The sequence below is a fragment of the Natrix helvetica genome (genome assembly GCF_964273705.1).
Source record: "Natrix helvetica genome assembly, chromosome: 1".
Taxonomy (NCBI): domain Eukaryota; kingdom Metazoa; phylum Chordata; class Lepidosauria; order Squamata; family Natricidae; genus Natrix; species Natrix helvetica.
The window spans coordinates 366,429,487-366,445,932 of NC_138548.1; the positions used below are offsets into that span (position 1 = coordinate 366,429,487).

The 16,446-nt window shown below is 44.3% G+C and overlaps 1 long non-coding RNA gene across 1 annotated transcript; it reads right to left on the minus strand.

Moving 5' to 3' along the window:
• Positions 1 to 2,921: 2,921 nt before the first annotated feature.
• Positions 2,922 to 5,958, minus strand: LOC309384839. The gene is made up of 3 exons (XR_014174123.1): positions 5,818 to 5,958; positions 5,633 to 5,700; positions 2,922 to 3,532 (listed from the first exon to the last, which is right to left on the minus strand). It is a non-coding gene; the product is annotated as an uncharacterized lncRNA (long non-coding RNA).
• Between the last annotated feature and the right edge of the window lie 10,488 nt (positions 5,959 to 16,446).

Here is a 16,446-nt window from a genome sequence, read left to right on the forward strand (position 1 = left end):
GCGGAGTGTTTCCTTTTTTTCTTATTTTTCGGCATCTTAGAAATGATTTAAATCAGCATTCCGCAGTCGTGAAATAAATCATCTGACTAATTAGCCTAGACCCTTATCATCAAAGTAACAAGCAAGGAAAAAGCCATAAATCAATGATCCGATGTTACCACTTGTCAGGGAGTAAATGGAGCCCTATATTTAATGAGGAATGAAGCGTGGCTTTTCCTTGAAGCAGACTTCTTAATTAAGCAAAATAAACCCGAGATATAATCTAAGAAAAACATTTTATTGTAAAGAAAATTAAAAAAGAAACTTACTAACTAATGATTACATTTTGGCAGTGTCCCAGCCTACCTTGCCAGGCGAACAAAGGATTAGAAGAGAAGTAAAGAATGTGGAAGGTGGACATGCGCAGTTGAACTTAGAGATAAGAGTCAGTTCAGACTACCGTATATCGTAAAATGTAAGCACAGCTGGCAAACAATAAAAACGCAGTGACAGAGAGCATAGATGGGGAACTCATAGAGTGGTGTGATGGCCTATAGATGGATCTCTCATCTCGCAATCAGGAGGCTGTGAGTTCGATCCTAGGTAGAGGCTGATATTTCTCTCTGGGCACAATGAGAATATATCTGCTGAACAAAACTCTGCATTGGTGATAGGAAGGGCGTCCAGCCAGTAAACAATCAGCTCCTGCAATTGTGGCATGCAGAGCCTCTCTCTGGGCATGCATCATCAACACCTGATCTTCTGGGTTCCGGCACATGCACACTAGCCAGCTGGTCTTTGCATGGGGATAGGTGTGGGCGCCAGAAAGCAGAAGGCCAGGTGGCCAGCACATGCATACACACCAGGCAGCTGCTCTTCCATTTTCCGGCGTGCATACACATGCAAAGATAAGGTGGCCGGCTTGCACAGGTGCATTGGGCAGCTGCTCTTCCGGTTTCTGACGCTCCTGCGCGTGAATTCCACATAGCCAGAGTGCATGTGGGCATTGGAATACAGAAGAGCAGCTGCCCTTCCGGTTTCCAGCACATATACGTGCATTCTGGTTTTAGCACTTGGTGCCAAAAAGGTTTGCTAACACTCTCCTATGACCGTTTCAGAAAAGTGACTATCCAGTCTCTTAAAAACATCCAGTGATGAAGCACCCACAATCTCTGAAGGCAAACTGTTCCAACTGGTTGATTGTCCTCACTGTAAGGAAGATTCTTGTTAATTCCAGGTTGCTTAGTTCATCTGCATTGCTTCTTGTCCTGTCCGCTGATGCTTTGAAAAATAAATTGATTCCCTTCTACTTTGTGGAAGCCTCTCAAGCACTGGAATACTGCTATTATGTCACTCCTACTCCCATCTTTTTCTCTAGAGTAGCCAAACCAAAGTCCTGCAACAATTCTTCGTATGTTTACGTCTTTAGATCTTTGATCCTCTTAACTGCTCTTCTTTACACTTTTTCCAAAGCCTAAACATCTTTTTTGTAATGTAATCTCCAAAACTGGAGCCAGTATTCCAAATGTGGTCTTGCTAAGGCTTTATAAAATGGTACTAATATTTCATGTGAATTTGATTCTATGCTTCTGTTTATACAACCAAACATTGTATTAGCTTTTTTGGCTGCCGATGCACACAGATAACTAATGTTCAAGTGATCATCCATTCAGACTCCCAAGGTCCCTCTAAGTGTTACTATTTTTAGCCAGGTTTCATGTAGTCTGTTTTTCTGCCCAGGTGTAAAATCTTACTTTTCTACACATTAAATTTCACTTTGTTGGATACATCCTTGGTTCATATGGATCAGAAAGGCACAATATCTGTACACATAAAAGTCTATAGACATGGTGGATCAGAAGATAGAATGCAAGTAGTACAAGCAAATTACCAACAGCTCATGATTGATTCAGCCTATAATGAGGACCCAGATTTCTTGGGACAATATGCTGACTTTGTAAACTGCTCAAATATTGCTATAAAGTTTTGTGGAGTGGTAGATAAGTCTGAAGTGGAATTGCTATTGCTAGATACTTTCTCCCATCCATTTACGAGAAGTAAGATTACTATTCTGAGCAAAGGTCTTTCCACATTTATAGGGCTTCTCTCCTGTGTGGATTCTGTTCTGAGAAGTAAGAGCATTGCTCTTAGTAAACATCTTTCCACACTCCATGCATTTATATGGTTTGTCTCTAGTGTGGATCCTTTTGTGGCTTCTAAGTCTGCTGCTCAGAGCAAAGGTCTTTCCACACTCCATGCATTTAAATGGCTTTTCCTCTGCATGGATCATTTTGTGGTACCTAAGTCCACTGCTACGAGCAAAGGTTTTCCCACACTCCATGCATTTAAATGGTTTCTCCCCTGTATGGATCATCTTATGGGAAATAAGATGACCACGCTGAGCAAAGGTCTTTCCACACTCCATGCATTTAAATGGCTTTTCCCCTGTGTGGATCATTTTGTGGTACCTAAGTCCATTGCTACGAGCAAAGGTCTTTCCACACTCCATGCATTTAAATGGCTTTTCCCCTGTGTGGATCCTTTTGTGGCGTCCAAGTCCATTGCTACGAGCAAAGGTTTTCCCACACTCCATGCATTTAAATGGTTTCTCCCCTGTATGGATCATCTTATGGTAAATAAGATGACCATGCTGAGCAAAGGTTTTTCCACACTCCATGCATTTAAATGGCTTTTCCCTTGAGTGGATACTTTTGTGGCTTCTAAGTCTACTGCTCAAAGCAAAGGTCTTTCCACATTCCATGCATTTATTTGGTTTTTCTACTATGTGGATCATTTTGTGGATTCTAAGTCTACTGCTCAAAGCAAAGGTCTTTCCACACTCCATGCATTTAAATGGCTTTTCCCCTGTGTGGATCCTTTTGTGGCATCTAAGTCTACTGCTCAAAGCAAAGGTCTTTCCACACTCCATGCATTTAAATGGCTTTTCCCCTGCATGGATCATTTTGTGGTTTCTAAGTCCATCGCTACGAGTAAAGGTTTTCCCACACTCCATGCATTTATATGGTTTGTCTCCTGAGTGGATCCTTTTATGGGTGATAAGATTACTGCCACTTCTGAACCTGTTACCATACTCTCTGCATTTGTATAGCTCCTCCCCTGTGTGAGTCCTTTCATGGGAAGTAAGTTGCTTTCCTATTCTAAAATGTTTTCCAGATTCCAAACATTTATAAGAGTCCTTTTTCGTGTGAATCGGTTTTTGAGGTGTAAGGAAGTTATTTCCAAGAGGATGAATGAATGTCCCATTGTAATTTTTTCCATTGTGTCTTATAGCATCTTCTCCTTTGTCTTGGGTTAAATAGTGTTCGCTTACATGTAATTTATCTTTGATTAGCTTCACACTTTTCCCAATAATTTTTTTCCTTATTTTATCTTGGGCGACGGTTGGGACAAGAAAACTCTTACCCAAAGAGACCACGTTCCTATAGTTTTCAAGCATGACTTCCGAATGCAACGCTTTCTGGTCAGGATCCAGCTGAGACCATTCCTCCTCAGAGAAATACACAGCTACCTCTTCAAAGGACACCAGACTCATCTGAACAAAGGAAAAAGAACAGAACAGGAAGATTTGCAAAATCTGTTCATCTTCATCAATGATTTAGACAAGGGGATAGAAGGGGAACTCATCAAATTGACAAGAATACCAACATTCCAGAAGATAAACTCGAGATATAGAAGGGTCGACAGATTGGGCCCCATCTAACAAAATGAAAATCAAAGGTGAGGAATGTTACGATCGACATTTAGGAAGGAAAAACCAAATGCTTCGGCATAGAATAGATGAGTGATGACTAACCTTTTTGTTGGCAAGAGGCCAAAGCACGAACGCACTACCCCAAAATGCAACCCCTCCCTCCCACACCCCATATAGCGTCCATATTGGTGGAGGCGGTTTTCTAGGTCCCAAACTGGGCGCACCGGGGGACTTGTAGGGCACCCCGTACCCCGTATAGATGCCAGGTTGGTGCAGCAAGCCTTCCAGGCCAAAAGCAGGGCACAGGGGAGGAGTGTGCCTACACGCAAACACCTAAAATGCAATGTGAGCCCACCCACAAGTGAACCCCGCCCCCTTGCATGTGCGCACGCATCCCCCACTTGCATCAGTCCCCTGCACATGTGTGGCAGAACCAAAAACCAGTTGCTGGCGGGAGGCGCATATACATGCATGGTGGAGCTAGGCTGGGGCGACGGTTGGCATGCCCGCAGAGAGGGCTCTGTGTGCCACCTGTGCCATAGGTTTGCCATCACGGGATTAGGTGATACCTGGCTCAACAGTAGTATGTGCAACAGGGGTCTTGGAGTCCTAGTGGACAATCACTTAAACATGAGTCAGCAGTAGGCTATAGGTGCCAAAAAAACCCAACAGAATCATAGGCTGCATTAAGAGAGGGATAGAATCAAGATCACATGAAGTGTCAGAACCACTTTATAATGCTATATATGCTCTGGAATACTGCATCCAGTTTTGGTTGCCAGATGTAAAGAAGAGCTTGAGATTCTGGAAAGAAGAAGACCAAGCAAAATGATTAGGGTCCTGGAGGCTAAAACATACGAAGAACGGTTGCTGGAATTGGGCATGTCTAGTTATCAGTGACATAATAGCAGTGTTGCAATATCTAAGGGCTGCCACAAAGAAGAGGAGCCATAACTATTCTCCAGAAGTTGACAATGCTCCAATACTGTTTGATGTTTAAGACGAAATTGGACAGTCATTTATCTGAAATGTTATAGGAAAGAGAAAGAGTTTGGACTAGAAGACCTCCAAGATCCCTACCAATTTTATTATTCTTCTCCATTGTTCCCAAATTCCCAAAGCAAAGTTATGCACTAAGTTAAGTGGCTGTGCTTCACTCAAGTCCTAATTTTCGGTGAAAAAATGGACAATTCTGAAAATTTCTAAAACTGAAGAAATATTTTGGGCAAGTTTTATTAAGATTGATTCTGCAGAATTTACATTGCTTCACAGTAAAGTAATCCCACATCTGAATCAACTGATCTATCGCTCTGTCTATCATCTATTGATCTAGTAGTCTGAGCCACTGGCTGAATGGAAGGAAAGAAAGAAGAAAAAGTTCCCTGAGAAAGTCACTTCTCAGACTTTGCAAAGCGGGAATGTTTGATCTCCTAATCCAGGAAAAAATTAGAGGATTGGAAATTATTTTGTAGCCCAAGTATTGTAATTACCTGCTCTAGGTGGCCATTCACTTTCCATTTTAAAATTCTGCTTTATTTTTTAATATGATTTACTTATTTTTTAAACTACCAGTTATAAACAAGGCTTTTTAAAAATAGTAATGCAGCAATGTATTTATTTATTTTTCATTAGCACTGCACAATTCCAAGTCAAAGAATGACAAAACGAATGGGTCTCTAGCAGTACTTGCCACTGTGATGTGTTTATTCCTAATTCTTGAAGGATTTTTAAAATTTTCTTCTTGTAAATGCAAAATTGACGAACAAGGTAACCAGAGGAAGCTATGCTGGTTGAATCTGCTATTCTGCTGCCCATGTTGTGGAAGAACACAATAATAATCCAGGCCAAACAAGAGGGGAAAATAGAAGGAGAGACCATTCTGCATACCCAGTTCACTTCCTGAAGGGAGAATACAAATCTAATAACTTTTCCCTTTCTTACTTGATTTGGATGTTCAACTGCTGTTTGATCTCCGTCAGAAACACCAGAAAACTTCATTCTTTTTTTCTCTGTAAAGAATACATAATTTCAAAATGCATAATTTAGAAAAGAGGGAGGAGGTATTCTATAGAGGAGAAGACAGATCGAAAGTAAAACAGATGGGTAATTTGAGGATCTTCCATTACCTCCTGAGGTGTCCAGACTTTGATCTACCCAAGGGATCCTCCTGAAAAATAGCTCCTGAGGGGGATTTGATGGATTCCTCTTTCCCTCAGGATCTCTGATCTCCACAGTGCAGCACTTCCAATAGAAGGAAGGAAAAACAAGCAGAATTAATGTACTTCACAGGAAATAAAATCACATGAAATGGAAAGTGGATTCCTATATTCAGAACACAACCTCAAAGCCTCCAATATCCATCAGTGAGGTTGAGTGAGAAAACAGTGGAACAATCTCCTACAAGAATTGGTGGGACATCATCACATATTATGAATGCAGAGAAGTTTGAGAAGGAGGGGTGAAGTATTCAAACATATTCTTTATTCCCTTTTGAGCTCCCTAAAGTCTCTCACCTGCAACTGGACCTTCTGCTCCTCCGACTGGCTCAGGAAGAAGCCTTCAGCCAGGGCCACCGCCTGGGAGCTGGTCTCTGCTCCACACTCCCGCACCCAGCTCTCCATCTCTGGGGGCAGGATAGCCAGGAGCTGCTCCAGAACCACCAGGTCCAGCATCTGGGCTTTGGTGTGCTTTTCTGGTCTCAGCCATCGTCTGCAAATGTCATGTAGTCGGTTGCAAAGTCCTCGGGGACCTTCAGCCTCCCGGTATTGGATGAAACCCCAGGATTGAACTTCTGAAGGGCAGATGGTTTCCTCCTCCAGGATCTTCTGCCCAGTCCTTGTCCAGAGCTTCCCCACCTTCCCAGGCTGAGCAGCTGAAGGGCCTTTTCCGCTTCCCTCCTTGGCAAAAGGTTGTGTCTCCATCCTTTCTCTGTCCTGCAGAGCAACTCCAGGTGGGTCCAAGGACTCTGGTGGGTCTCCAGGTGCCTTTTCCTTCACAGGGGAATTTCTGGGGCTTCAGGACGGATCCCTGCAAGTTATTCCTCTCTTTGTTTTCCTCCCCAAGAGAAACCAGGTTTGGTTGAGTTCCCAGATGCCATGTGGGCAGTTCTGTAAAGGGCCAATATTATCCTGCCTTAATCCCATTTCCCCCCTGGAGCTGAAGGGGAGAACTCTTTATTATGTAAAGGGACTGGCTTGGTCTCCTTAATGGCCCATTGACAAAGTGGGTGGGGGCAGGAAGCTATTCTCTCTTCAAAACATGTTTCTTCCTTTTCACATCCAGGGGAATATAATATTCTGCCATTTCAATATTTCCTAGGATATCTCATTTTGATAGGAGAGGGCTGGGTGATAACTTTCCACAGGGTTAAATAGTGTTCATTTCCAGCCTCTCTGGAAAACACAGTGTGCGTCTTGAGGTTGTTGAAACTTTGGTCTTAAGTGGAGGAAGATGGACACAGGAAGGGAAGCCACCATTAGGGAAATGATTGATTTTTATTGATTTCTTTAACTTAATACATACACAGTTGTTCTCAAATTAGTTCAATCTCGCTGGCTCATTGTTCATTCAGTCTTTTAACCTTTCTCAGGTCGGTAAAAGGAGGACCCAGATTGATGGGGACAATATGCTGCCTTTGTAAACTGCTGACTTTGGACTGCCAAGCAGCATTTGAAAAGCTGGGGGGAAAAAACTCTTTTCAGCTGAACCTGTATTAAAACACCCAGACCCAGAGAAACCATTTGTAATCCAGGCTGATGCCAGTGATGTCGCAGTCGGTGCTGTTGTAGGAGGTTAAAACCCATCCCGCTCCCAGAAAAATGAAATATCCTAGGAAATATTGAAAAGGCAGAATATTTCCCTGGATGTGAAAATGGAGAAACATGAGAGAATAGCTCCCTGCAGCTTCCTGCCCCCACCCGCTTTGTCAATGAGCCTTTAAAGCCTGACATAATAAAGAGTTCTCCCCTTCAGCTCCAGGTGATGGAATCAAGGCATGCTAGGATCAGCCTTTACCCAACTCCCCACATGGCATCTGAGAACTCAACCAAACCTGGATTCAAAACGCAGCCCAGAGATTTGTCCTTATGGGAGCCTGACAACCAATCAGAAGACAAGCTCAAGATCAAAGGCCAGAGAGGGCATAAAACCAGGGACCTTCAGCATCTCAGCCTCCCTTCTCTCCTTCTCCACCAACATTGAAGCATGTGATCACCTTTTCTGTTCAAGACTCAAGCCATGTGTGATCCTGTCCACCATTAAAACCATCTTTCCAAGCAGCCTCCCATGTCTCCAGTGTCTTTTTCCCCACTTGGAGCCGAACCCAGAAGGACATTTCTTCCTTCACTGTTTTAATCGAAAGAATTAAGAAGACAAATTACAACCATGTCCCCACACCACTAGGAAGTTAACTGAAACTGAACAGAGATGGGCAATATAGGAAAAGGAGACTTTTGCAGTTAGATGGGCACGGAGGCATAGAATCAAATTCACATGAAATATTAGTGCCATTTTATAAAGCCTTAACAAGACCACACTTGTAATACTGGCTCCAGATTTGGACATTACATTACAAAAAAGTTATTTAGGCTTTGGAAAAAGTGTAAAGAAGAGCAGCTAAGATGATCAAAGATCTAAAGACGAAAACATACGAAGAATTGTTGCAGGATTTTGGTTTGGCTAGTCTAGAGAAAAAGGTGGGAGTAGGAGTGACATAATAGCAGTATTCCAGTACTTGAGAGGCTTCCACAAAGTAGAAGGGGGTCAATTTATTTTTCTTTTTTTTTAATTTTTTTTTATTCTCAAAACAAACACAACACATAAAATCTTCCTTTTTTACATACTGTAGAAAGTGCATCAGTTGGTTACAAAAGGCCTTCGTGCATCTCTTCCACAGTCATCAAGCGTAATTCATATTAAATCAAGTATTTTAACTCAGATATTTATACCTGTTACCATCATCATACCTCCATTTACATTTGACTATAATTGTTTAAACGTCCTTCATTATAAAATATACCAAGATTTAATACATAACCACATACTAGCATTTCATTTACTATTTCTAAAATCCTCCAATAACACTGAATCTTTATGTCCTATTCTAGCTAAACATCCATAATATTCAATAACAAAATTTTCTAATCCTTCTTTCCAAAACATTATTTGCAATTTACATCCAATTTCCTTATGTTGTACCCATGCCTATATATACCTTATTATCATTATGCCTCCTTTATTTAACTATATCCTGTATCATAACATTTTCCCCCTAATATTCAAAACTTAACTATATCTGACTTAATTCTTTTTTTATTAATCTTTATATATAATCCAAGAGGGTTTCTAATCTTCTAATCAGCCTCACCACTGACATCATGAAAAGAAAAAAAATGTAAAAGCAAAAAGGCGAGACCTGATGTCAGGCTGAGCTAGTTACTGCCTAAGCCTTCCTCACCGTGGATGACTCTGCTTAACTGTTTTAAAAAGCCTCTTAAAAAGTGTCCTCTACTATGAGGAAGGACAACTGCATGCCTCATCTAGTTTGACTTTAGGCTTTATGATCACTCAAGCAGAGTTAAGCAAGGATTAAAAGCCTAAAAATTCCTGACATAGTTGAGGCATGCAGTTCTCCTGCCTCATAGTAGAGGGCGCTCGTTTGGGCGGGGCTTTTTCAGAGGGCCCAGGCAAGAGCAGAGTTGAAATCTTCTCTGAAACAGCTGGAAAAGGTACGTATGGGTCGGAGGGAGGGGGAGGAATTCAAACTCATCCTCCTGGTGCGGGGCTTTGGGCAAAGGCTGGAGGGAAGGACCCTGGCTGGCTTGTCGTCCCCAAGTGTAGTTTGATTGCAGGCAGAGCTACGTTGTCTTTTCAAACCTGTAATCAGTGAAGCTGGGCTGGATGCTTCCGGGGCTGGGGGAAAGTGTGTATGCTCCAGTATGGCTCTTTGACTGTCTTCCTGCCTCCTCCTGTGGTCTCCCTGACTCCCTCCAATCCAAGTGTGTGTGTGTGTGTGTGTGTGTGTGCTTGTTTGAGAGTTTGTTTGAGTGAGAGGGGGAAGGGGGTAGGAGAGATAGTCCAATCCAGCTGGTGTGTGTGTGTGTGTTTGAGAGAGGGGGGAGGGAGGGAGAGAGGGAGGAAAGAGGGGAAGGGAGAAGAAAAAAAAGAAAGAAACTTATTTTGCAAAGGAGAAAAACAAATGCTGTCGCTTTAAATTGGAACTGAGCATGCCTGGCTGTGGAATTCTGGGAGTTGAAGTCCACAAGTCTAAAAAAAATTGAAACCCACCACTGTGTCAGTGCCTCACCAGCCATAAACCTCACCGCACGTCACTGATACAGATGAACTAAGCAACCTAACAAGAATCTCCCTGACAGTGAGGACCATCAACCAGTGGAACAGTTTGCCTTCAGATATTGTGGGTGTCAGGCCTGTAATTCTGTTCCTTTTAGGATCTTTGGCCTGCCACATAATTAAAACATATATATTATGCTGTTTCATTGGTATAGTAGTTGGGAGGAGGGAATAGAAAGGAGTAGGATTGTGGAATGTATTGTTATGGATTTCTTAGAAGCTCAAGGTCGTCTTTTGTCTCCGCACCTCGACACCTGGCCGGAAGAAGAAGGGTGTACATGCCAGCGTGGAAGATGAAGATTGGACCATGTGATGAATTATGGGGTGTGGGGATAGATGATGAACTTTTAACTTGGGAAATTCACCGGATGTACCTTAGAGTTGAAATTTCAACAGCATAATGCCAACATGCCTGTCTTATTAAATTGGAGTTTTAAGGACTACTTTGCCTTGGACAATGATTTAATTCTGCATGATATTTGGAACGCTGACATTATTTCAACTCTCCCTTAAAAATTTTTTCTTCATCGGGGTACTGAATCCCAGCTCTGACCCAACCCTGGGCAGGATGAAATTTCAGTGAAGATGGAGGAAGGAAAGAATGCAGCAGAGAAAGCTAAGGATGATGGATCGCTTATTTTTGTCGAAACCATCTATGCACCTTCTAAAGAAATAGTTCAACAGGCAGAGGCGAAGCAAAGGGAGCTTCAGCAGGGCGCCCGGCGAAAGGAACCGAAACCAAGATTTCCCTCACAGACGGAGTTTGATCTGCGGGAGGAAGTTTCGGGATTTATTGCTTCTCAGGAATGCCTGCTGGAAGGAGGGGGGGCCCACAAGGGAACTCTGACAGACGGCTGGAGCATGGGGAGAAGAGCAAATGAATGGAGATCTCAGTCGCTATCACGCAGCCAGTCTTTGATGGGCCTTCCGGACCAATTCCGACGCCTAAATGTGAGTGAACAAAAACCCCTGGGGCCCCCAGAACCACCCGGGTGGAGCCTAGCAAAGCCCACATTATCCTTTCCCAGCAGAGAAACTGCTGCGCAGTGGAGCGGAGACCTTGGGTCTTTCCACACAGCCATCAGCGAATCAGCACCCCCCCCCTCCTGGAGGAAAAAAAAATTGGGAAGTAAAACTTAACCAGCCGAAAGGGGCCTGGAACACTTTCACCTCCCCCCCTCTGCAAAGCGATGGCTCTGGACCCATCAATCAAGCCAATTCAGGTTGGGCTTTCTTCCCGGGTCATGGATGGGCTCAATGCCAGTGGACGCCTGCCCCTTCCCAACCAATGGCGCCACCCCAAATAGCTGCTCAGAGGCAGAGCCAGGGAATGGGACCACCACAGGGCCCAACCCCCCCACCAATGCCTCAGCAGGCTTTTGCCCAACCGATGGGTGTGGCCCCACAAAGAAGCTTACCACCCCAAGCAGCAGGCCAACAGGTTGCTCCGGTTCAACCACCAGCACCCCCTCCTCCTCCCACACCCCCCCGGTTCCGTGCAACCTATGATGGCAGCCGAGACAAACTAGCTTACTTTATGAATCGAGTGTTGGCGTACGTTGACCAAGTAGGCCCACAATACCTGACGGATCGAGAACTGATCCAAGAAATAGCAGAGGGGATGAATGAAGGAGAGGCAGCACAATGGATAGTGGAACTCCATGAAGAAGCAGCTCCTGAGTTAGATGACATAACGGGGTTCATCCAACTGATGCGGGCCCGATTTTACGATGTGGCCCAACAGGTAGATGCTGAAGACCAGATCCAGGAATTACGACAGGGGGGTCGGCCGGTCAAAGAATTAGTTTGGGAATTCCGGAGAATAGCTGGAAGACTACGTTACTGGCCAGAGAGACTATTGGTCTATACGTTCGAAAAGGCCTTAGATCCCAAACTGAAACAAGCTTGTGCCGTAAGGGGGACCCCAGATCGTATCCAAGAATGGTACACCACTGCAATCATATTGGACCACGAGATTAACACCTATCCAAAGCCTGGTACCAGAACCCCTGAAAAAAAACCGTTAGCCCACCGAACGCAGAGGCAGCAAACTGAAAAGCTCCCGCCAACCCCTCGTTCCTGGGGCCCCAAAATAAAGTGCTACCGTTGTGGTCAGCTTGGCCACCGGGCATCTACATGCTGGGCTCCAGCCCCAGTTCCACAACCACGCCAACCACCTGCCAGCACAGTCAAGAAAACCCCCAGAAAACCACCAGAAAAAAGTCGTCTGGCACAACAGCCAGCAGGGGCAGAGAGCGGAGCCACTGAAAACGCCCGGGACACTTCAGAGGAGGAAGAGGAAGGAAACCCAGAAGACGACCCAATGGTGAGTGCACCTATCCGCCCCTTCCAAATAAAAGCCAAACTCCAAATACCGAAAAGGGGGGTAGAAGGGGAAGTTGGGGTGATTATAGATACCGGCTGCACCCGATGCTTAATCAGCATGTCAATAGTGGAGCAACTAGGTATACGCACCAGACCCCTGAAACAACCCATTCCGTTTGAGCAAGTGGATGGAACCCTAATTGGGGGAGCTCCGGCTACAAAGATCACTGAGTTAGTAAAACTGGTGATAGGCCGCCACTATGAGTTCCTCAGATTCATCGTGGCCCCTGGAATGCAGGAGTCAGTTATCCTAGGGCTTGCATGGTTGGACAAGTGGGAACCTACCATAAAGTGGGAGGATGGCGTTAGAAAGGTGACTATTGGACTTGGGCCGTTACCACCAGTGGAACCAAAGGGCCACCCAGGAACATTGGAACCTAACAGCCCAACCCATCCAGAACCTGCAGCAACCGCAGCAGACACTAAACTTCCGGGAATCCAACGAGTCCCAAAGATCTATTGGGATCTGGCGGAGGTGTTCAGTGAGGAAGACGGAAACTACCTTCCACCTCACCGCGCCACAGATTGTGCCATAGAGTTCAAACCTGGGGTAACCTTACCAAAGCCCAAAATGTACTCTATGACGCCTAAAGAGATGATAGAATTGAGGAAGTACATCGACACCAATTTGAAAAGAGGGTTTATTGAACCAGCAAAATCAAAAGTAGCGGCCCCAGTGCTCTTCAGGGAAAAGAAAGATGGGGGGGTTCGCCTCTGTGTGGACTTACGAGCTTTGAATGCGGTATGCGAAAAGAATACCTATCCCCTCCCTCTCATGAAAGATATGTTGAACCACTTGGCTAAGGGCAAGATTTTCACCAAGCTGGATTTGAGAGAGGCGTATTACCGTATACGAATCCGGAAAGGGGATGAGTGGAAGACCGCTTTTAATACTCCCTTAGGCAGCTTCCAATATAAAGTCATGCCTTTCGGACTACAAGGAGCACCCGCAGTATTCATGCAGTACATAAATGAAGTGCTACACGACCACCTGTACCGCGGAGTACTCGTTTATTTAGATGACATCTTGATCTTCTCTGAGACCATGGAAGAACATGTGAAACTGGTACGGCAAGTCCTGAAAAAACTTCTAGCTGCCAAACTTTATGCAAAATTGTCAAAGTGTGAATTCCACAAGACCTCGCTAGATTATCTGGGATATCGTATCTCCAATGAAGGAGTAGAAATGGACCCAGAAAAAGTGAAAGCGGTGTTAGATTGGAAACCTCCAAGCACTCGCAAACAATTACAAAGCTTCCTTGGATTTGCAAACTTTTATAGGCAGTTTATTCCAACCTTTGCTGAAATTGCCCTACCATTGACTGACCTATTAAGAACGGGGCCTTCCCCTACTAAACCAAAAGCAAACCAACCATTAAGATGGACAATCGACTGTCAAAAGGCTTTTGAGAAGTTAAAACGGCTCTTTGCCCAAGAACCCATATTGCAACACCCCGATCCAGAGCGACCTTTCATAATCCAAACGGATGCCAGTGATGTCGCGATAGCCGCGGTGCTACTACAAAAGAATAAAGAAGGCCACCTCTTACCATGCGCTTACATCTCCAAGAAACTCACCACTACGGAAAGAAGGTGGCCCATTTGGGAGAAGGAGGCATTCGCGATCAGGTGGAGCATGCTCACCTGGAGGCATCTCCTGGAAGGGGGGGATATACCGTTCGAGGTATGGACTGATCATAAAAACCTCGAAACTCTCCTTGCCCATCGAAAGTTATCCCCCAAACAGGTCCGTTGGGCCCAATATTTCCAAAGGTTCAAATTTGAAATTAAACACATCCCCGCAGGGAAGAACTTGTTAGCAGATGCACTGTCGAGAAAACCCCAGTTTGACAGTAAGAAGGAAGAAATTTTCCACCCCATCATATCTTCTTCTCACCAAAAGGCAGCTCAAGTCACCAGTCGAAGCCAAGATAAACTGAGAACCGAACTGAAAGCAGCCCTCCAGACAGACCCATGGTTCAACAACAACAAAGACATCCTAACGATTAATGATGGCGTAGCCTGGAAGGGATCCAAACTGTACGTCCCTGCAGAAATGAGATTGCAAGTGCTACAGCGGAGTCATGATGCGAAACTAGGAGGTCATTTCGGATTCCTGAAAACTCTCCACCTCGCTAGACGTCAATTTTGGTGGCCAAAGATGAGGTCGGAGGTGGAAGATTATGTAAAAAGCTGTGCTACTTGTGCAACAATGAAAACCCGTCCGGGAAAGCCCCCTGGACTACTACAACAAGTGGCCAACCCTAGCCGACCATGGGAAGAGATAGCAATGGACTTCATTGTCGAACTTCCAGATAGCAGTGGTAATAAAGTAATCTGGACAGTTATTGATTTGTTTTCCAAGCAAGCACACTTTATCGCTTGTTCAAGCCTACCATCCGCAAAGAAATTAGCGAAAATGTTTGTGAAACACATTTATCGCCTACATGGAGTTCCAAAAAGGATCATTTCAGATCGCGGAGTTCAATTCACCGCCAAGTTCTGGAGAGAATTCCTAAAATCGATCGGGTCCACGCAGGGACTCAGCTCAGCATTTCATCCCAGCACAAATGGGGCAGCAGAGAGGGCCAATGCGATGGTGGAACAGTACATCCGGTGTTATGTGGACTATCAGCAAGACAATTGGTCGGACTTGCTACCTTTCGCTGAAGTAGCATATAATAATACGGTTCACAGCAGTACCGGATTAACTCCTTTCCAGATTACCAGTGGCATGGAATTCGTTCCCATGCCTGAACTACCTAAGGAACCTCCCTCATCCATGTCCCTGAATGAATGGCTGGAGGCACTAAAGAAGGGATGGGAGAATACCAAAAAGGCACTAACAGATGCGGCAGAAGCATACAAGAAGCAAGCTGATAAACATCGTTCCCTACAACCCCCCTTTCGAGTGGGGGACAAAGTTTTTTTGTCTACTAAATACATAAGATTAAAGATGCCTAGTAAGAAATTAGGTCCAAAATTTCTAGGTCCTTTCCCAATAGAAAAGATAATTAACCCAGTTACAGTTCGACTCAGCCTACCTAGACTCTTAGGGAAAATTTACCCGGTATTCCATTGTAGCTTATTGAAGGCGGTAAGGGAGTCTAGCACGAGACCATCCACCCAAACTCCACCTCCTCCCGTAGTGGTAGAAGGGGAAACACATTATGAAGTGAAAAAAATATTAGATTCCAGGCTGTATAGAGGTCGTTTACAATATTTAGTGCATTGGAAGGGATACCCTTTGTCAGAAGCTACGTGGGTGAAAAGTTGGGATCTGAAAGCAGATAAATTAGTGAAGCAATTCCATGAGAAATTCCCTGATAACCCAAAGGGTCCCCCTGGGGGAGGAAGAGGTGGTTAAATTTTGATAGTTAACATTTATGTTACTCTCTTTTCAGGAAACGTTTTTCTCTTGAGGAGAGGCCGCCTGTCAGGCCTGTAATTCTGTTCCTTTTAGGATCTTTGGCCTGCCACATAATTAAAACATATATATTATGCTGTTTCATTGGTATAGTAGTTGGGAGGAGGGAATAGAAAGGAGTAGGATTGTGGAATGTATTGTTATGGATTTCTTAGAAGCTCAAGGTCGTCTTTTGTCTCCGCACCTCGACACCTGGCCGGAAGAAGAAGGGTGTACATGCCAGCGTGGAAGATGAAGATTGGACCATGTGATGAATTATGGGGTGTGGGGATAGATGATGAACTTTTAACTTGGGAAATTCACCGGATGTACCTTAGAGTTGAAATTTCAACAGCATAATGCCAACATGCCTGTCTTATTAAATTGGAGTTTTAAGGACTACTTTGCCTTGGACAATGATTTAATTCTGCATGATATTTGGAACGCTGACAGTGGGTGCTTCATCACTGGATGTTTTTAAGAGACTGGATAGTCACTTTTCTGAAATGGTCATAGGAGAGTGTAAGCAAACCTTTTTGGCACCAAGTGCTGAAACCAGAATGCACGTATATGTGCTGGAAACCAGAAGAGCAACTGCTCTTCTGTGTTCCAG